Source organism: Cupressus sempervirens, chromosome 4 (assembly GCF_028749045.1).
Source record: "Cupressus sempervirens isolate cs-2001-9-10 chromosome 4, ASM2874904v1, whole genome shotgun sequence".
Lineage (NCBI taxonomy): Eukaryota > Viridiplantae > Streptophyta > Pinopsida > Cupressales > Cupressaceae > Cupressus > Cupressus sempervirens.
The window spans coordinates 560,952,317-560,976,544 of NC_143121.1; the positions used below are offsets into that span (position 1 = coordinate 560,952,317).

The 24,228-nt window shown below is 33.3% G+C and overlaps 1 pseudogene; it reads right to left on the reverse strand.

The window, feature by feature from the left end:
- Positions 1–425: 425 nt before the first annotated feature.
- Positions 426–24,228, reverse strand: part of LOC149562430 (uncharacterized) — a 32,584-nt pseudogene continuing 8,781 nt past the window's right edge.

Consider the following 24,228-nt stretch of genomic DNA (forward strand, 5'->3'; position numbering starts at 1 on the left):
GCCTGGTTGAACTAATAGTGGCTTTATTTTTAAACATTTTAAAATCATAACTTTGACTAAAAACATAGAATTATACCAATTGCAATAGATTTAGATCTCATAATAAATTAGAAGATTTATGAGAATTGTTAAAAATGGTAAGCATAAAATGAATGTTAATTTTATTTTTCTCTTACTCATATTACAATATTTGAAGAAATCAAGTTTGTCTTTGCACTTCATAAGCAACACAATTCTTTTATTGTTATGTAAACTTTGCAAATGTTTATAAAGAATTACATAAGCTAGAATTTTTTCCTTATAAGGGTGGAAACAAAATGAAAAATATCATGTTATAAATTATAGAAAATGATGGGAGTAACACCCACTTTTAGCTTTATTTTAAGAACTCACTATCTACTGGGAACACATTTAACATAGAAAAATTATGTCCTTATAGTGATGGGGAGATTAGTTTAAAGTTAAAACTGTGATAATTGATGGAAGAAAACTCAAATACTCTACACCACACTTTCTCTCTTCACTCTCCAATTCATTAGTTTAAGTTTTTAGATTGTTGGAAAATTTGAACCCACATTATTAGCCACAATGATACTTTCTCTCATAATCATCCCTCTCTCCTCAAGCATCAAGAAATATGAAAAATAACTTTGATTTAAGTGATCTATCAATATAAAATCAAAGTGTGGAACCCTTTTATCATCTAAGATCTCACACAAGTCATCCATTTTGGCACTCAAAGTTCCTTCCATGATTTCCACCTTTGATGCAAGCTATAAAACTAAACCAAAATAAAAGATGCAAAAGGAAAAAAATGTTAAAGACAATGCTTCTCTATAACTTCAAATGAAACAAATTGCCTAAGAGAAAAATCATTTGATCTTTGAGGGTAAATTTACACTTTTAAACATTGTGAGCATCCTCATGTTTACAATAACATCCAAAGGAGAATAAACACTAGAATATCTTACCTACATGATTTATTATTTCCTTAACAACGTTGTAATTACTTGGACTCATTTCTGTGGAGACCAGTTTGCTACTAGGATTTGAAATCTTGGAAGTAATTATAATAGCTAAATACCCACAATCAGTTCCCATCTTAAATATTATGGATTTTACCTATGACCTGATTTTGTATGCACATGTTTTCAGTAATGGTAGAAAGTAAGTGAATGCAAAATTAGGTCACAGGGGAACATAATGGAGTTTGTGGGGTTGCAGTGTAGGTAAGATTGATAAAGGGTTATTTTGATTTCCTACTACAAGATCATATGATGGGCATGAACATGCCTAGGCCTAGTTATTATTAATGATCATAGTATACTCTACCTCTATGCACTACTAGTAATAGTACTAAGTATACCATACTATACTATACTATGATCATAAATAATAACTAGGCCTAGGCCTATTCATGCACATCACATGATCATGCAAAAAAAATCCAAATAATCCTTTATCAACCTTACCTATAGCCTCACAAACTCCTTTTTTATTCTCTTTCTCCAAAATGAGTATGCACTCTTAGTTCTAATTGGCTATCCTTATTCTCCTATTCTCTATGACAAAAACCATGTATCCTATCCTTCAAAAACCCAAGACTAGGATCTCCCTCCCTCCCTCCCTACGCCTCCCCCCCCCCCCCCCCTCTCTCTCTCTCTCTCTCTCTCTCTCTCTCTGCTTACATCAAATAAATACTTCATTCAAAAATTAATCTTCTACATTTATCCAACTAACTCTATCAATACATTTATAACTATTGTGATTGTCCTATTCCACATTCCTACAATCCTTCCAATCAACAACTTACCTAGGGTAAATTCTTTACAACCATAAATTATTTTATTAACTTATGAAATCCTCAATGAAACATTCTCCTATACTTTCCTTGCCCTTGATCCCACTCAAAAAATATGTCACCATTCTTAGAAAACCCTTTGACCACTCAATTTTTAAGTAGTAACACTAGAAAACTTTATGCTTCATAGAGGGAAAAATTAGAGGAGTTTTTTACAACAAATGAAGAGAAATTATCAATAAGTGAAGGAAAGATTTTTTTACAAATTTTTGTTCAAAATATTGAATCACATTTGTCTATTTTGGTCGAAGCTTGGAAACTATTTTTTGAGTTGTAAATGACTATTTGTAAATCTAGAAAGGTTCCAAGACCTTTCATTTATAGAATTCAAGTTTATGATAAATTTACATGTTTTTTCTGATGCCAACAAACTCAAAAATATGCGACATCTCAAAAAATGGTCTAGATTTCAAGTGATTGAGTGGGTTTAAGAATCATTATTCTCTTATTTGATTTGTATGAATAATGTATCATATAAATTCATCTCATGAAAATTTATTCATGTATAAAATTATAAAAAATGGAAAAGAGAAAAATAGAAAGAACACTTGAAGCAGAAACACATGTGACTGAATAAAAATATCTACTACCTCACTTCTCTATTATTTTATCGTTCTAGAGTGCCAACCATCAAAATATTTTAATCACATTAGTTAACTTGTTTTATATATTTCTCTTTGAGGTGTTAATTCTTCATGTCATTTATTCCTTTCTTGTTTTGCCTCTATTCTTAGCATAATGTTCTTTTCCTATCATTTAAAAAAAGTTTGCACTAATGCCATTGTTGGATTACTTGATTATTAGTGAAGAAAATAACATGGATTAAATATCAACGAGATAATGGATTTTTTGATCTTTCAACATATCCCATTGATACATATATGGAGGAGATCATGGAACATATAGGAATGATCGGTGAGCATTTAAAATAAATCAATATGATTGCATATTTAATTCAAGTCACTTATACTGTTGTAAATGACAATACCACACAAGTTCCACAAGTGTTTGGAATGAATGGAGAACTAGTAATCACCAAGATTTTAAATAGAAATCCATAACCTTAGACTCAGGATGTTAGCAAAGAAAATTAAATTATGTGTTGAATTTCTAAGTTATACTGTCAGAAAGACACTCTTAAATATTTGTGTCTCTTCCAAAGATCACATCCTTTAATAGTATACTAATCCATAGTTCATTAGTACTCACAAGTAACATTATCACTTCATATACAATGTTCTTTTTCATTTAGATGTTGATTTATCTCTATAAGATTTTTTATCCTCCAAAATTAGGTGTTAGTAATGGTAGAAAGTAAGTGAATGCAAAATTAGGTCATAAGAGAACATAATGGAGTTTGTGGGGCTATAGGTAAGATTGATAAAGGATTATTTTGATTGTCTATTGCATGATCATATGGTGGGAATGAACAAGAATAGGCCTAGTTATTATTTATTGTCATAGTATAGTCTCTACATGGTATAGTATAGTTTGCTTATGCACAATATGAGTAATAGTACTAACTATACCATACTATATTGTGTAAATACTATATGATGATCATAAATAATAACTAGGGATAGGCCTCTTCATGCCTATCATATGATCATGCAACATGCAATTCAAATAATCCTTTATCAATCTTACATACAATCCCAAAAACTCCTTTCTATTTCCCTTGACCTAATTTTGCATTCACTTACTTTCTACCATTACTAGTAGTAATAACTGTAACATACTATATTGGGGAAAGATGATATTATGATCATAAATAATTACTAGACCTAGTCTTATTCATTCCCATCATGATCATGCAATAAGCATTCCAAATAATGATCTGTTAATCTTCAATGCTCTTATTTTTTTAAATAATGCCTAGCGATTGATATATCAATGAAAGTTAAAAATTCCAACAATAATATTGATGGCCATTCTATATGATTGACAAAAAATTTGATAGAGAGCCATCAGTAAATTTTAATGACCAACCATTGGTTAAATAACATCATCATCATGTACGTGCTAAAAATTTGAGTTGAGAAAAAATTGGTGCCAAGAGATACAATCATTTTTGTGATGATGTCATCTATTGAATAAATTGATCACTGATAATAATTTATGACTCCCCACATATTTTGGTCAGCTTGGCCATGGATTGTGATGACATTTTCCATCGAACATCTGACGACAAGAGTCACTGTAAAAAATTTCCACAGAATGGATTTAATGTCTCTTTGTGTCTCTCTTGTAATAGCTAGGTGTCCAAATTTTGATGGCTAGCTATGAAAAACTAGCCTCAAATGTACTAGTGCCCTTTATGAAATTCATTATCAAAATACATTACATTATGCAATAATTTGGCATCAGATATCAACATGTCTTTAGCTCTCTGACTTCATTAAGTACTCTACAACTAAATAAACTCTACATCAAGTTCTATTCTTGGTTTGCAATTGCTCCTCCTTTTAATATACTTTACTATGCAATAATTTCTAACACCTACCCCTTTGATTGATACTTATAGAATCTCTTTACTTATATCTCTCTTTAGTACATAAATTAATAATTTTTACTAAATCTCTCCCCCAATAGATAATCTTCTCCATTGCATAAAAAAATCTCTCTTCTATATAGTAATATTTCCCCTTTTGACTATACAACACTCTACTATTTGTTTCATAAAAATATCTTCATTCAATATTCTCTCCCTTTCACAACAATGCCAAAGGTAACTATAAGATTCAAGTAGAAAATTATTAAACTTTATCATTATACCTTGTATCTTGCATGTATTGATTCATCTACTTCATTACAAACAACTTCACATCTCTAAGATAGATCCCAAAGTGAGAACTAGTGCATCAACTCTACAAAGATATTATGATCATCCATAAATTGATGCAAAATGCATCTTTACTTAGTAAAGATTGGTTAGGGTAAGGACCCCTAATTTACTTCTTAGATACACAAAAGCACCCTTAGGTAATGACTTTTTAAATATATCTACTAACTTCTCCTTTAACTTCACATACTCCAATCTAACTTTTTTTCCTTAAAATTTCTTTCTCAAGTAGTGATGCTTGATAGATATGTGCTTTATTTTTGTATACATTGTACAAGGTTCTTTGACATATTTATAGCACTTATATTTTCACAATAGATAATTATAGGTTTTATTACTTCCTCTTGCATACCTTCTAATAGTTATTTGATCCATACAATATTTGAACAATTGGTTATAGTAGCAACATACTCATCTTTCATAATTGATTGAGAAATACAACTCTATTTTTTTCTTATCCATGTTAACATCATTTCTCCTAAAAGGAAAGCTCCACCACTATTGATCTTTCTTTCATCAACATTTCCCGCCCAATCAATATTGGTATAAACTCTTATCACAAAATCACCTTCCATATTATACCATAAATCATACTTTTCTATCCCTTTGAAATATTTGAATATTCTCTTTACTATAATCAAGTGTATCTCTTTAGGATTTGCTGAAAATATTGCAAATGTACCAACTACATGTGCAATATCAAATTGTATGTGAACTACATATTGCAACTTTCCAATCATAGATCTATATAGTGTCACATTCACTTTTTTTGATTTATCCTCCTTTGAAAATTTACATCTTCTAACAATAGGCATACTAACAAGTTCTAACTCATCCATACCAAATTTTTTCAATATCTCCTTTATGTATTTGGACTGGGTAATGTATATTCCTCCTTTGGTTTGATGAACTTGTAAAAGAATAAAGAGCTTAATCTCACCAAAAATAGGCATTGCACAACAAATAATTATCACCAAAGATAATATCATCAACAAATATTTCAGAAAACAAGACCTTATCTTTGGCTTCACTCTTCAAGTGCAGGTTATTATTCTCACTTGTAACAAATCCAATTTTTATCAAATATGAATGTAATCTTTCATACCATTCTCTTGGTGCTTTCTTTAATCCATTTAGGGATTTTTTCAATTTATATACAATATACCTTTGATTATGTTCCATAAATCCTTCAGGTTGATCAATGTAGACCTCTTCCTCTAGAATTTCATTGAAAAATATAGACTTGACATCCATTTGATAGACTTTAAATCTTTTGTAAGATGTGTATGCAAGTAGAGTTATAACTCCTTCTAGTATTGCAATAGGTGCAAAGGTTTCTCCATAGTCAATTCCTTCTTCTTGTACATAACCTTTACATACAAGTCTAGCCTTATTTCTAACAATTTCTTATTTCTCACTTGTCTTATTGTTGAATATGTATTTTTTTCCAATTACATTCTTGTTTTTTGGTCTCTATACTAGTTTACATGTGTTGTTATTCTCAATTTTCTTTATCTTCTTTTTCATTGCATTGATCTAGTCTTTAGTAGATCAAAATCTTAATCACATTTAATATCCCACTTAATAGAAGTATCCTTAAGGGGTAGTTGTATAAAAGAGTGGCACCTTTGAGCTAGTTGGGCTATGAACTATTTAGGGGGAAAAGGGAGGCACTTTAATAGGACTATAGGTCTCCCTATTTTCCTGGCCACTAAGCCATTCAAATATGTATGAAAGGGAAAGAGGGGAATTTCAAAATATGAATCCAATTATTATCCAAATTATAATAGCTAGAACACAAAGAAAGAATTGTTCCAATACTAAATTTTAATTATAGAGAGGAATGCAATACAAGGAAATGCACTCTTTGGCCCTTAATAGGGTAATTTGAATGTAAAATTCAACTAATTGATTAAATAATATAAATTTAGATGCTATGTATATATAATAAGCCTAATTAAGATATAGATCTAGGGTAAAGATATGAAAGGAAATAAAATATGAAAGACTCAGCTTAAAATGCATAGAGGAAGATGTATTTTGGCTCCAAAAGTCACAAATCTGAACTATTTTATGAATATCCATCTGCAAATCTTGGAATAAAATGATGAAAGGAAAAAAACCTATACATCTCCTCAAAAAATGGTACTGAAGGTCTAAGTCAACTTGGAAGGGCACCCTACAACTAGGTTGATGTAGTTTGATGACTTGCAACAAACTTCTTCTAAAAGCTCCCAAAGAGTAAGTTCCAGATTTGTAAGCTTCATCTAGTATCTTACAAATAAACATAGAGAAACAAGGTTTTGTGTTTGGGATTTGATGAGGTATTTTCTTGGTCAAGCCCTACAATAAGGAATGAACAATAATTGAGAAATGTAAATGTAAATGTAAATAACTGAAAGACAAGATAAATGTTAGGAGTCACCTTGCTTGAAATCCTTGTTGATAAGGATTTTGTATGTAAATGCATTGTAGATCTTGAAATAGGAATGTAGGGTCTCTCCACACTTTGAAATAGATATACCATAATCCCATCATGGTTCTATAGATATAAATGTGCATTAATAAAGAAGATGATGAATACATTAGTTTGGATCTCCTCCCTTAACAACCAACAATAAACTAGATATTGAAAGATGAAATTCTCACAAAGGATCCTTCAATGCTAGATAGAAATCTCCTTGCTTAAATTCTTGAAAATATTGAATACTTGAACTCCTTGAATGCAAGCACAAATCTTGACTTGAGAGAAAGATATTAGATCACTTTAGCATGTGAATTAATGAGATATGAAAATGAATCCTCCAAGTCTCTTTATATATGGGTTTTTGGGTGGGAAAATAATTCAAACTGACATGAGAGAGAAATAAAACTAATTAAACCCCCAAGCCCTTTTGGGTCTCGAGCCCCAAAACCATAAAGGACTAGGTTGAGCTGAGTTGATCTAGTCTAGAATATGTTGACTTGGGATGATCTAGTCCTAGGGATCAAGTCTAGAGTGCCATAGAAAGTAGAGATAGATACTAGGAGAAATAAGGTGGAAAGAGGAAGAAAATAAGAGAAAATGGGATTGAGCACAAGCACATCTATGGTCTAAAGAAGGAATTATGGAGAGGGTGCTAAAATGTCTTAACAGGAAAGTGCATCCATTTTATGATGGTACATGAACCTTCTTATTGGTTTTAATCTTCCTTATAGTGATCTTAATTATCTTATATATCTTGGATCTCCCATTACCATAATGAACTTTATTATATGAGCCTAATTCAATTTCCCTAAAAGTTTCTAAAATAATATAACTAAGAAGGTTTCCTAATTTTTCTCCAAATGCATAGTTTTTGGGTTTAGCCTAACCTTGAACTTTTAAAGATGATTAAAGATGTTATTCAAGATTTTTAGATGTTATTTTATTGTGTGTAAATTGGAGAAAGGTTTAATTATTGAATCCTTCATAATGTATGCTTCAGGTCATAAAAATTTGTAGTCATTATCATTTGATAAGTTTCTTAATATTTTTTAAACCAAACAATGTGAAATTACAATAGAATATACCCCATGGTTATGTAAAGGTCATCTTATATTTATATTTGGATAAAAACATTATTTGATTATACCTAGAGAATCCATCCATTAGGGATAATATTGAGTGCCCAATTGTTGAATATTCAATTGTATTAGTGTTTGGAAGTGAAAAGTCATCTTTTGAACATGACTTATAAAGGTATTTTAAACTTTGGAATACACTTAAATACTCTTGTTTTGTTTAGATACCAAAACAATTTTATAAACCCTTTTGGCATAATCTAGGGACCAAATGAAACTAGTATCCAAGAGTTTCTTCAATTCTAATTTTACTAGCAATATTATATCTGAGTGCATTTTCCTAAACTTTTATTTCACTAGTTTGTATATTGGAGATATAGTGAGGAAATATATCATCAAATTAGGATCTAACCCATGAATATTGGCATAGGACCAAGAAACAATAATTCTCATTTCTTTGAAAAATTCAATAAATTATTTTCATTTCTCCTTTGATAGAGACACTTCCAAATTTATAATCTTTGGTACCTCTTATACCAATGTTGAATTTTTATTTTGATTCAATCAAGATGCATGACCTCTCCTGATAATGATCTAGGAGTGTGTCAAGTCTCTCATCTTTAGGTGGTTTGATGAGGTTTTCACTTTTGAACTCATTTTTTATTTTTTTATTTTTTCATGATCTAGAACTTCCAAATGGTGGTTTTCACCAATTTATCTCTGATTTATTTTTATTTTGCACTAAAAAATATGAAACTCTTATGAGTTTATGACTCTTGATAGCTCTCACTGGTGGAAGCTAGGGCTATGATACCAAATGTAATCTTGAGGTCACCACCAATGGTTATCTTTTGACCAAGATAGGGAAACTTCAAAAATTAGAGATATGTTGAAGGAACCACTAGAATCTCATGAATCCATGGTTTACCCAACAATGTGTTATTGAAAAAATGAGATCAAGCACTTGACATAGTGCTTATTTTTGGATTGGACCTACTCTAGTTGGTAGAACAACAATACCTTTGGAAGATATTCCTCTGTTGTCATAGGATTTGATTCTAATCTTTATTTTTAGACCTACAAAAATTTTAAAAAAGCATAAACCCTTAACCAAGTTTAAATTACAAATGGTTAAGGCCTTCCCTCAACATATAAGATTTTTTTTAACTCTATTCTTCTAAATAAGGACTTTGATAGGCAATGGGAAATTTTAAGAGTGATTTAATGATATGTTAGCTTCTTTGAAAAAGGATAAATAATTTGGTGCAATGAGATGATCTACCATAGTTTGGGATTAATCCACATCTGAGTTATTAGGAACCATCATATCAACCCACACCTTTTCCAATATTTCTTTGTGAGTCGATGACGAAATTTCTAATAACTCTAATACTGAGATTTGTGATGGTGTTTTTTGAATTTAATCTAAAAATATATATTTTCTTGAAGAATATAGAATAGATCTCATGAATCTTTTTTTATGTATCCTTTCAAGGTTACTTTGGTTGTTTTCTCTCTAGTGACTATATTAGTGAGTTCATTTTCTTCTTACTCTTGATAACTATGACATTAATGGGGTTGTCAATACCTGGCAATATATTGATAGTGTTATCATAGGTATGATAAATTTAACCTTATCAAATTTTTTATTATTTTGGGCTATATTTGAGGATTCCCTTTTTTCATGATTCAAGAAATGAGTTTTAAATGTTGTGTGATCCTCATTGTATTTGTGCCCATTTATCTCAATTGTACCATTATAAATTATGTCTTGGATGCCATGTTTCAACCTCATCATTTGTTTGTCTTATGACACTTTTTCATATTATAATTACAATAATGTGATTAATTCCACCATGAACTATCATGGTTTTCTCTTTGATCATTTTTAAGTGTATATAGGGAGGATCATTTGCATCATGTTGATATACTAGTACAGTCTCTTTGGTTGACTAGGTACTAAAAAATAAATGTTAAGAACTATGGTTGTATAATGAAATCACACACCTCTATTAGAAAAAGGATTTTATTCTATGGAATGTGTTAGATAATGTGAAATTTGAGAGGTTGGAGGAAATGTAAATTTCTCTATTTCTTACTACTTTTGACTTCATCAATGATTTTAGTGTAGAATGTGATGCTTTAAGTAATACTATTGGAGTGGTTCACATGCAATAGGGTTGAATTGTTTCTTTTGGAAGTTAAAAATTAAAGGGTAAGAATCAAATAAATCCTATTTATGAAAATAATGTTTTATCTATTCTTCATGTAGTGAAAAATGAAGGCCGCATCTAATAGGAAGAAACTTAAATGTTAAGATAGATCATCATAGCCTTAAATATTTTAGGAATTATAGCATCTTAAAATAAAAGCACCCATTTAAAAAAAATTATATCCCTCGCTTTAGTGAATCTATAGACCATGGATTTATTTGTGCTTGAAAGAATTTTCTTTATTTCTCCAATTGTATTTATTTCTTAATTATTTTTCACAACTCTCAAGATAATGAAAACATGGACCCTAGGATCTCCATAGGTATAGGGTTACCTAAGTTTACCTATACTTGGTATAGGTCAACCCAAATAGACCTATACCTAGGGTCAAAATATTTTTGGATCTCATCTCTTCTCAAGTTACCCAAATTCTTTCTCCAAATGCCTTGGTCAACTCATTTTTTTTTCAACCACAAAACTAGTATTTAAGAGATCTTGGGCATTCCATTTTTACACCTCATACACAAGAGATCATATAGAATTAAATAGATTCATAATAAGATATTAATGATATATCTATGATAAAGTACATTAGCAACTTCAGTAATTCAAAGCATTTAAGGATTCATTGAGAACACTTCCTCTTCAAGATCTAACATCCATTTTTGGTCATCAATGGAGGAGATCTACATTTCATCCATTGAATTCATTAATATTATTATTCTTCCTTTAAGAACATTTACATTCATGGATCCATGAGTTTGTATTGAAAATGTCCATTTCATTTGTGGATATTACATACATTCATATTAAAGGCTTGGCATCAACAGTATCAAGTATTATAAAATGCTTCATACAAAGGGTTCCATAAAGTGAAGTGAATTATTTATAGATTATCTTTCTTTCTTACATGATTTACATTTAATTTAATTACAAGGTTGATTCCTCAACTAGTTCTTGACCTAAGAAATGCCTTCCCAACAAAAAAAATAAATTTTCTCTTATATGCGGGTTCAAGATTAGAGTTTAGGATACATATCTAAGTACCCTTTTTATAGAAATTTTGAGATCTATTGAAGTTTCACTCATAGGTATAAAAAAAAGACGATTCTTACCTCAAAAAATAACTTATACCGATCATTTTGATGTATACATTGAGTCAAAGTGATGTCAAAGTGATGCTAAAAAAACTCACACAATCTAATCTAGAAACATTGCTCTCATTATTAATGGATTGTGGAAATCTGATAATGTTAATAGATTTCTTTCTAGGTTTTGTTCCTCTTGACTTCCTGGTTCTAGATTTGATTTCTATTTTATCACTGATATTTGCATTAAACTATTTTCCAACCTTAAAAGTGTCTAAATATTCACATTCTCAAGATAAGTTTAATTCTTTCTTGTCCATTCATATTTCAGATCTGATTTCTTTCATAATTGTGGTTGTATTTGTTGTGATTAAATCCATTAAGCTTAAGCAAGTTATCAATCTAGGTTTCAATTCAAATTAATCAATGTACTTTTATAAAACAAAATTGAGGTTAATGTGCATTATGTGAGAGATAATTTATTGCATACTTAATTAGTATAATTTGAGTTGTGCATTATCATTTCTTCATCTTTCTTGGGCCTTTCTAATCTAAGTTGAGTTATATTGAGGGTTACACTCAGACTAAACTTTAAGAAACACCCATCTAGGAAAATATATAAATTATTGGCGAATAATTCATTATTTTAAAAAAAACCAAATTATTTTTATCAGTGAAGCTCTCCATTTTAAAAATATATATATTATTTACATTGGTGATTATTTTGGAATCATAAATTTGTAGTAGGAAATATTGGTGAATCTCAATAATAAAAGGAAGTTTGCTAATCATCATGGAATATTACAAATCAAAATTGAACATGTTTTATGTCATGGAAATTATGAGGATAATTACATTATATTTTAAATCAATAGTGAAAACTAAATATTAGTAATATATACTTAAAGTAACTAATAATTATGAATGGTATTCTGGACAGATTCAACAGGAAGATGGCTGGTTGGAAAGGGGTCTCTCTTATTCAAGCGGGGAAATGCCTCTTAGTCAAATCTTCTCTTCAAAATCTGCCAATCTACGCCCTGAGCCTCTTTGGAATTCTGGGGAAAATAGCTGAAAGAATGGAGAAAATCCAGAGAGACTTCCTTTGGAATGGTAATGAAGGGAAGAAAAGATACCCTCTTGTTGCTTGGGAGAAGGTTTGCCTCCCTAAGAGGTACGGAGGTCTGGGCATTAGAAAGATCACCCACCTCAATAAGGCTCTCCTAGCTAAACAAATATGGCGGATCTTCAGTAGCACCGGTGAATGGAGGGACACCCTGGTAAACAAGTACCTTAGAAGACCCACTCTTCTTTTCACCCTTTTTAATGAAGATATCCCAAAAGGATCGAACATTTGGAATGGGATCATGAAAGCCAGGGACCTGGCTAAGGCCAGGATATCATGGAAATTGGGAAATGGGAAGGACATCCAGTTCTGGTCGGATAGATGGCTTTCCCAAGATCCACTTATCAATAACCCTGTTTTTGAGAGATGGATGCAAGCTTGTACTGATCAAATTGGGTCCAAAGTTTGTGATTATTGGAATGGCCAGGAATGGAGTGACCTATCCCTCATCTCTAAGGACTTGACTCCTATAATGCTTATGCTCAATTCCATGATTCCTATCAATTTGGGGGATGAGCTGGTCTGGAGGGATAATCCCAATGGAAGATACTCTGTTGCCTCAGGCTATAATTCCCTTTGGAGCTTAAAAGAGAAGGCCCCTTGGGTGGAGGCTTGGATTCCGGGTCTCACTCCAAAGATCAACATTTTTTACTGGCTGGCTCTTCAGAACAAAATCCTTACTCATGACAATCTCATGAAGCGAGGACATGTTATGCCCAGTAGATGTCCCTTGTGTAAGAATCAGGCTGAGACCGGAAATCACATTTTCATCTTATGTGACTATGCCAGGGAGGTGTGGAATGTCATCACACATGATAATGAAACCCTCTGGTGCAAACCGGATAATCTCATGGATTTTTTCCATTAGTGGAAAGGTCTTTGTAAGATTGCTGGTCGGCAGGATCACTCGGACTAGATTTTACCCCATTTTTGCTGGGGAATTTGGAAGGAAAGGAATAATAGAATATTTAGAGACAGAGAGGAGCCGGCTATAATCCTTGGCAGGAAGGTCTCAAAGAATATAAAGGAAAATCTCCAAGTGCTGAAGGAGGAAGAAGAAGAAGAAGGGGACAGAAAGATAGCTAAAGAAAAAGATAGGAACCTCAAAAGGCAGGATGCTAGCTGGCTTCTCCCCCCAGATGGTTGATCAAAAGCCAACTTTGATGGGGCTTCTAAGGGTAACCTAGGCCCTTCAGGTTGCGGTGGAATCATAAGAAATAGCTATGGGGAGGGAATAGCTGCCTTTGCTTCCCCGCTGGGAATCCAGACTATTCATCTGGCTGAAGCAAGAGTTGCGAGTAAGGTGGTCAAGTTGGCTTTTGAAGCCGGGATTACTAAACTCTAGCTTGAGGGGGACTCCAAAAACATTATTAATACCATTAATGGTATTTCCCCTCCCTCATGGACGATTGCGAACATAATTGCTGAGACTTGTGCCACTCTCACAAAGTTTGATAAGGTCCACGTCACTCATGTTTACAGAGAGGCAAACCCAGTCGCTAATTGGTTTGCTAATAAAGGGGTTAACGCCACCAATAATCTTACCTGGCATGCCGGAAAAGATTTTCCGATGGAGGCAAAGTTGCTTATCGACCAAGATAAAATCTTGGGAAGGATGACTCAAATCCAATGTAATTATGGATAATAAAGATTGCTTAATAAATGTTAAGTGCCATTATTGGCATCGTGATTTTCACCAGCAAAAGGGGTTTCCTCTGACATTTTGACACGTTCAAAAGGACGATACCATTATTTTCAGAAAGGGGTATATTCACGGGTATCATAAAAGAAACATCACCATTTTTTCGAATGCAAATAACTTGCATAGTTCAGAGTTCATGAGAATTGTGGAAGTTGATCAGGTAAACATGACAGGTGAGAGGAGCAGAAAGGAGCCGGTGGGGGAAGTTCAGAAGTGGAAGAACAAGGCCAAAGTTTGGAGAGAGCTGGAAAAGGGTGGGGTTACTAATTTCTTCGAGAAACTTCATGGCTCAGATCCTGAGATCACTAACAGCATGGTGAATTTGTGGAATAATGGTAAGGTTAAGGTGAACGGGGTCTACTTTCAAATTACTGAGGATGTGGTTGCTGAAGTCACGGGGATTCCAATGGAGGGGCATAAATTCTTCAGAGACAAGAAGATGTCTTCTAATGCAATCAAGGATTTTGTGAAAAACACTGAAGAGCTGAACAAGCTGGGCAAGAAAGAGACGTTTTTTGTAACGGATACTATAAAGAAGCTCTGGAGGTATGTTCTCTACGCTGTCATTGAATATATAACCCTAGACCCCATGTTTGATAGGGTTAGGACTCACCATTTTGTGATTCTGAATCATTTTCGCCATGGTAGTAAGATCTCCTTCCCGTATTATCTTTTTAACTCGATGAACAAGGCCATTTCTAGTTTTAAAAAGAAAGCTACCGTCAACCCGACCCTGTATGAGGGTCTTCTACTTCTGATTCATGAGCATTTCCATGCTCAAACCATTAGCAAAAACCCTATCCAGGGGGTGGATGTTGACAAGAGCAGCTCCAATTTTTCCTCAATTTTTGACGATGTCGAGAGCATCAGCTCTGATGAGGTTTTTGAGCATTCAGGTAAGAAGACTAAAATCCATAAGAAGGATTACCCCTCTATCAAATTACCCAGCAGAAAGAGCCCTAGAGGTCATACCCCAGCTAAAACTAGCTCTGCTGAGGTGGAGGAGGAAATGGATACTGATGATTCTGACAAGGTTTCGAAGGAGGAGCTGGATGAGGAGAAACTGAGAAAAAGACAGAAGAGGGAGGGAGAGAGCATGGAGCACTCCAGTAGTCAGGGAAAGGATTCTCTGCCCATTCCCCTCTCCCCTATACATCCTCAGCCTCCTTTGGAGGAAAATGACAACTCTGGACAGATTGAGGGGGAAGTGCAAGTTAATAACAGAAGGAAGGCTTGGAAGAACTTCAATGTGAGAATGGCCACTATGGGAATCTACAGAGAGGCGATGAACCCCCAACTCCTGGTGGATGACCTCGAGAAGCCTAGACTCAATGAGCTAATTAACCCGGCTATGGTGGCTATTTCTGATAATGCAAGAGAAACGAGCATGAATCTATTGAACAATGCCCACAATAGCATGATCGACAACTTTAGATCAATTAAATGGTTTTTCCATGAGCTTGAGGATGTCAGAGATAGGGTTTCCCAAATGGAAAAAGTCAAGAGCAAGACAGGTGCAGAAAGCCAAGGTGACCGAAACAGCTGGGAGACTCTGATGGAGAGGAGAGTAAAAAATATTGAGAACTACAATCACAACCTGGAAAGTCAAATGATCTCCCTCCTCGCTTCGATCAACGACAACATCCTCTCTCTCTTGGAAAATCTCAAAGATAGGAACCAGATGGAGGAAGATGATAAACAGAACAGAGACAAAGATAGGCTGGATGTGGATAAAGCCAAGGATAGCACTATGGAGAAGGATTTGATGAACGCCCAGGATCATAAGGCAGAAGAGCAACAAGAGTGCGCCGAAGCTGCCTAGATCATGCTCGAGATGGAGAAGTAGTCTGCTAGGTTGGGTCTCTGTCCTTTGGTTTTTGTTTCTCCTGGCTTTGGCTTTTTTTCTGGTCTCTATTTTTTTGGTTGGTTCTCTAGCCTTTTTAGTGGGTAGTTGTTTCGGGCTGGGCCTTTGGGCTTATTTTCAGCCGTAAGGCCTATGTTTTGGTTGGGCATTTTTTCGCTTATTTTCAGCCTTTCTTGTTGTTAAACTTATGGGTTTTAGGACCCCTTAAAACCTGTTTACCTTATCAAAAACTAATAATTACGAAAATTATTAGTGAATTAATTTTAACTTGTTCGATAGTATATAATGTTTAGGTGAGTCAAATCTAATCATGTATCAAATATTGTGGTGAATCTTTGAGTTTAATTTTTTCAATACAATAAATTATTGAGTGATTTTAAATATTTTAGAACTAAATTTAATGAAAATGTGGTGATTTAGGTTGCATTAAATCTTAAATTATTAGGCATATTAATAGCAAAAAAATTAAAAATTCAAAAAATTATGAATATTCATCACTAAAAAACACCCTAGTTATGCTTCGAAGTCCTCTCTTTCTCTTTATATTTGAGTGTTTAGAGTAGAAATCTCATTTGATATACACATCTTATTGAGAGATTCCATTTCCCCCCTAAACATTTTGGTGAGCCTAATGTGTCCCCCCTTCTTGTTGATTTTGGAGTTAGATCATTTGATTTTTCTTATTTTTTATGAGTTTCACCTAAAAATTATGTGAACCCAGTGCATGCCCCTTTCTTATTTTTATATCTAGTTATATTTCTTTATATATTATTTATGTTGGAAATGTAATATAGATTGGGTGACTAAGAGGGGGATGAATTAGGATTTAGTAAAACTTATACTTTAATTCACCAATTAAACATTCACCATGTAATCTAATCTAATTGCATGCATGAAAGACTAGAAGAAATAAAATATTCATAACACTCGACACAATATTTCTTAACCCAAAAACCTTCCAAATAAAAAGTAAAATTGGGTTGGGGATGATACCCACAAGCTTTATTACTGTAGTATAAAGTTAGCATGTTAAAGCTTACAATTGATCACTTCTGGTGATTTGTATTATTAGGAGCAATAAGGATTGTTAGGTCCACCTTGTGAAAGGATTTACAACATAAAAATGAAGTATGCACTATGTTAGGAGATTTGGAATGAGACTATTAAGTCTACCTTGTTAAAGGATTTGACTGATACACCTTTTAAGATGAATCAGTGGCTTATCTCTGATCTACAACTCTGTTTGTTGAATGAGATTCCTTTGAATAACAATGATCACCTGGCTGTGATAGATATGTCTCTATTTTTTCTTATACTACTTGTAGCCTTCTTTATTTCACACTCATCTTCTTCTTCTACTTTTTCACATTGATTACATTTGGATATGATACAATAGATTTCATATATACCAATCCAATTCATTGCCTTCTAAAGTTGGCTACAATATCTAGTTCAAAAAATCTTCACAAAGTTGGCTCACATGTTATAACTTGGGTTTTGAAGACCATTCTATGATGTTGTAACACTTGGCAACACTGTAAGACTCAAAAAACTCTGGCTCTCAGTTGATGTAGATGCTTAGTCCATACTAATCACTTAGGGTAAGAGGAACTTGGTTAGCACTAGATGACTCAACAAACACTGAAGAACTCAATAGACTCAGTTCAAATTGCAATGCTCAATCAATGCTACATTCTTCATTATTTATACTAAAAGGCTCAGTAGACTCTACTACGCTTGAGTAACACTACACTTTTCCACTATAGTTTGGTAGACATTGTAATGCTTGGCCAACACTAAAATCTATCTGAGATACTCGACAAACACTATGAAGCTTGTCACAAACTATAATTTGTATGATTAGATTGATAAGAAATGAAACACTTGGCTAACACTACTACCAATATGGTAAGCTTGGTAGAAATTTTAGAACTTGGTAGCAATGCAACCAAATAACTAAGTATTAATCACTAATAGATAAATGATTTGACCATGAGGTCAACAATCTCCCCCTTTGGCATTACTAGTGTAGTGACACATTCAAATGCATCTTCATTAGGGAAATAATGTGGTTAAACTTCTTCATTTGATTCATGTAATAAGTTCTAAGTGTAAGACCAAGGGACACATGATAGAATTATAAATCGTGTCATCTACCTTGAGTCTAGGGACTTTTTTATGCTAGGACTAGGTGTCTAGATGTTAGGAGGTCTTACATATTATTTTAAACATCTTCTAAGTTTTAGAATTCTTTAGAATAACTAGGGGGAGTGAATTAATTATCCAAGGTCTATATGTACAAATAAAAAAATTCAATGCTTAGTAGACTCATATCTAGAAAATCTTGTCATGCATGCATCCATAAGATCATACAATACTTTAATTTTGTAGGTTATTGTCCTAGGTCAAAACAACTTTGTAGAAATGTAAATATGAAACATAACAAATTCAATAACACATTTGGCACAAGGATTTTATTTAAAAATCCAATTTGGGAAAAACAACTAGTAACATGCTACTAATTCTCACTCTTCTGATGTGATGCCCTATGAAAGGCCAACCCTGTTAAAGGTTACAATGCACACTATTAAATGTGACTTAGTTATAGGATTTCATTCACCCTATTAGGAGTGAGCCTTGTTAGAAGACTTAGACCACTCAATTAGAATGTTTCCTAGCTAAAGGATGTACAAATGACTGTTAGGTCAACCTTAATCCAAAGGATTTACCCTAGACTGATATAATGATTAGAAAGTAATAGTAAGACTTGATCTAATAAAAAATTACAACTCACTTGTAGATTATAGATATTTGTTTTAGTCCTCCATTCTCCTTGGCATTCACACACTTTAATGCTGATAGCTTGTTCACCCTTCAAGAATTCATACTCTTAAGCCTTCTTTCTTTGCATGCCAATTGTAATCACTTCTATTTGGCCACTAAATGAAGCAATAGCCTAGACTCTTTGTCTTCCTTAGGTTATTGCACATGACAACCTTTTCTTCTGACCAACTATCTCTATAAATAGAGAATTTAGATCTTTTGCCACTTAATCACAATCATCAATTTTAGGGTTAGGTGGGATTAGGTAGGATATAATGAATCTACCTACTTTTCCATTTTGTTCCTCTAGAAACTTCTACAATCCTCTTTAAATTTTCCTCAAAATGGTTTACCTTAAATTCTCTACCACCATCTCATCATAGTTATCTTCCACACACTTGAAATAATTTAGGAAAACAAAATAGTCAGCTCAGATTTATCAAATCTTCAATTTAACACATTTATTGACACTCAACATCAATATGTTGTCACTCAACATCTATACTATTCTTTCACTTGACCAACACTAGTTCACTCAGCAACACTAAAGTTTACTGATGCTCGATACCAACTAAACTTTACTTAGCATAAACTAAAAATCACTTGCCTTGCACTATTTTTCATCTTTTCTTGGCACCTCTTAATTTTCACTTGACTTCCATTGATTTCTACTTGGCTTGCATTGACTACTCAGCAAGGCTTAGCAGACACATTTTAGACTTGATCTTCTTCCACTCTTAGCTTGAGTAATATTTCATTTTAGCCTTTAAGTAGATAAAAAATACACTATAGTATCAATGTCTTACTTGGTCTTAATGCTTCTTTTACATATCAAATAACTCAACCTCTCTCTAGGTGCTATTGTTATTGTTATCTCTAAAGTTTTTGCTTATGACTAGATTTTAAGTCATTCAACTTCAAGTAACATGGAAATAATCCTAGGTAGTAGCAAATACCTAAAAATAGGAGTGAATCTTTGGGTTATATGTCAACTCGTCTTAATGTTTCATTGATTTACTTCTTTAAATAGGAAAATAAACTTGAAGGGAAAAGGAATAGAGGGATTTCTTGGAATGTAAAAACTAGAAAAGTAAAAGGGGTGATACACCGAATGACAAGATGAAGATATTGCTAGTCTGACTCAATGAAAAACTTTTGAGTAGCTGGAAAGAACTCAATATTGTAAGGAATTATTCACATATAAATATTTCACAAGAAGGATGCAATTCAAACAAGATTTTAAAGGGAATGCTAACATTCACAATGTCACAACTTGAATAAGAATACTGTATCTCGACTTATATCCTACATGAATAATCAAATTTCCACTTGTAGTTAAAATAGAGAGAAAATTTAGGGATTCAAAGGAAAAATCTCAAGAAATTCTATCCAATTAAAAGAACTTGAACTATGAGAAGACACAATAAGGGTGAACTAAGACTATTCCTTCATTCGTATTTTAAAGGTCATTGACAACATTCATCCAAATTGACTATAAAATTAAACTGATGTGCCAAGAAAGGCATGAAGAACTCCTAAGAGATCTTGACATTGTCATCTTTCATAGGAATTCAAAATTTCTAGTCCTTTCTCCACATCTTTGGAATCCTTAAATAGACCAAGACTACAACAAGCTTCAGATGGGAAGGGCACCAGTCAGAAAATCAATGGAAGAGTACAAATATCTTAGAGAATTACATTTACCATTAAGTTTTTTACACCTCCCATTATGGATAATATCAAGAGTACAATCATGAGAAATCCAGGTGCTACATGCTACAGGAGTACCTTAACTTCCTTTTGCTTCTTATGGCATTCAAAGATCAAAATCCACAACCACCCCTCCTAGCATAGCATTAATAGTCATGACTATATTTAAGAAAAGATCATATATTTCTTTGTGATCATCCCATAGAAGAGATCTAATCCTATTTTCACCATCCCTATACTCAAATGCAAATTAAATATTCATTAAATTAAGCTGCTTGCATCACCAACTCATCCCCTCAACTGATGACAACCTACACCACTTTATTTTACATTGATAGTCTGCCACCTTGGGGCAAAATTTAACTAAGTGCCAAGACATATCCACATTCTACAACATGATAGGCTAAGTGTGCCACCTTTCATTGATCTAGCAAGGTTTTACATGTAATTGAAAAGTCAACCTTAACTCTAACCCTTGATCACTCGATATTACAACCTTATGGCATACTGTGAGAAGAACCCCTTGTAATATCTCACCATGAAAATATTGGCTTTACTATCCTATGATCACTAGAAATTATCTTGATATCACAACATCATGAGCCCATGCAAATAGCTCAATGACAATATGAAAACCATGTACCACAACATCAGAACATGCCCCTTTTGGCCATTTATGGCCTTACAACCCCCCCTTTTCATTACTATTGTAATATCAATAGCCTGATGTTTATCCTTCACAAACTTATGATAAACCATGTATCGTAATATCGTAACCCATGTGAATGCCACCTAAGATCTCATGACATGCTACCTATCATAGTATTAGGGCTTTAGAATAACACATGCAATTTTTTTTGCTTAATATTCTTGGGCCCACCTTTCCCTGTCTCTTACAATCTTACAACACTTCTTTGTCATGGCATCGGGCCTCTTTGTTCTAGCACTCATGATCTTATGATAAACTATAGGCATAACATTAGAACTCAAAAATGTGTCACTGTCTTGCCTTGTTGCCATAGATAAGGACCTTGCAACTTCTATTGGTTACAAAGCTATCACCCTAGATTTTCCAGAGATCTATGATGGAAAATGCCATTGAATCTCCTTTGTCCTTCTCAAAAACTTTGGCCAATAGGAATGTGTCTATATGCTATCCTATCTTGACATTACTTTGGTCATATTATGGCCCATCTTCTAAATTTTCCCCTACATATCCACATGGAAAGTGCTCGCAATATCACTTTGGATAAATATCTTGTGGCTTTGTGTGATGACATAGTGAGCGCCATTGATCCTAGAAAGATCAATGACCTAGAAGATGCATGGTTTATTCTACCAAAACTACAAAAATGGTACATTCATAAAGCTACAAATTTTGATCCATTGAAGATCAATGGTCTTCATGATTCCTCCGATTTTATGACAAATGGGACCCATAGAATAAGAAGCTTATAATAAAAGTTGTGTAACCATAGTTATGTAGATTTGGAAAATTAAAATCTAGGGATAAAATAATAACATGTAGTCAACCCTTTACATATCCTCTAATTGCATGGTTATTAAATGGGTTATAAAAATTATTTTGGCCACCTTAGGAAATATGGTTAATGAATTTACCCATTTGTGCATGGTGATAAAAATGGGTAACACTTTTGGTGATTTCTATTGAATGGCATTCTGGTAGACATCAAGCTAGCAGTCTTATCAATATATTGGGTAAAAAGTCAAAACAAGAATGATAATGGGCTTAAAATAGTGGTCACACATGCTTGACTATATGCACTTGGATCAAATATTGCTAGAGAAGGATGCTAAGAATAGTGGTGTTCTACATTAGTGGGTGTGCAATAGCTTAATTTATTAGGCCTCTGGAACCTTAGGAACTTATTGAAAGTAGGGAAGACTACTACAAAAAACACTTATGTTGGATTTCACTTTGGAAAATGAAAACATGGAATATGTAGAGCAAGAACTTGAGCTCATACCTCAAAAAAACACTGGAGGTGAATCCCATTCATGGGGAAGGGCAAGACTTCTCCTTCCATAGTATTTAGCTAATAGGTGTTGTGTTCTTTACATCTTGAGATCATGAATGGGCTAGTCCACATATTACCAAACTTATTATGATGGCTAGGTCTACTTTATAAGAACATCCAACCCTAAAACTAGATCTCTTTATTTGAAAACACTAAGCTTAGTCCTTTTTTTGAACACCCTCTTAGTTTGCATCTATTGGTGTTCCATTATTTATCAAGCTCCATGAACTTAGCATACCTCAACTTTAGGGGATCATCCTCTTTGAAAAGCATTAGACAGTTAGAAATTTCTAATGATGGGAACTCTATAGAAATAAGCAGTTTATCTTTCTTCCCATACACAAGAACATAGGGTGTGTTACCCAGAATCCTCTTGGGGGCGATTCTATCAAGCCACAAAGTTTATTTTAACTTAGAATGCCAATCAAGTTTGTTGCACCTTCTAAAGCCCTTTTCAAGATCCTCAACAAATTATTATTTGCACTTTCAGCCAAACTATTTCCTTGGGATAATAGTTTGATGAAGTATTGAGGTATACTCCATTCTTTAATTCCCATTCAATTATTCTTGTTCCCATGAATGCTAAGGCATTTTCAGATATAATGAAGTCGGGAACTCCAAATATGTAGATTAGATCATCATAGAAGTTCAAAATAGAAGTCTCATTGGACTCTTTCAGAGATACTACCTCTATCCAAAATGTGAAATAATTTTTGGCTGTTGGTATCCGTTTATGGCCAACACTAGAATCTGGATTAATGGGGCCCACAAAATCTATGCCCCACTTCATGAATGAGTGCTCAAATATAATGGGATGTAGGGGTAAAGCAGCTACCCTTTCCTTTCCAAAAAATAATGCACATTGTTTGTAGTTTCTTGCCTAGGCATGAGCATCCTTAAATAGGTTGGGCCAATAATACCCAACCCTCATGACTTTATATGCTATTGTTTTTGGAGAAAAGTGACCTCCCACATCATGAAATTGCTCTAGGAACTTTCTAGTATCATCATTGTCAATACATCTAAGGAGGACACCATTTATATCCTTTCTAAACAAAATATCATTCATTAATATATAAGGTATAGACTGCAACCTAAAATATCTTCTTTTAGCCCTATTAAGTGAATGGAGACATACTCTAGTTTGTAGAAAATGTGTCATATCTTGTAGCTAGCTCTCTTGTTGACCTTGTTGGGGAATGTCTTAATTAGCATAGACAATCTCTATTATATCATTAGTGATATGGGTCTTCTCATTAGCTAATTGTTCACATAAGCCTCTTCTCCTGATGAGTTTGGTTACTTGAATGTCTACATCATATTCCATGGCCCTAGTTATCCAATTGGCTCTCTTTTCATATAGGACTTTTCTCAACAAGAACTCCTTCACACAAGGATGGGCCACCATAAGATGAAT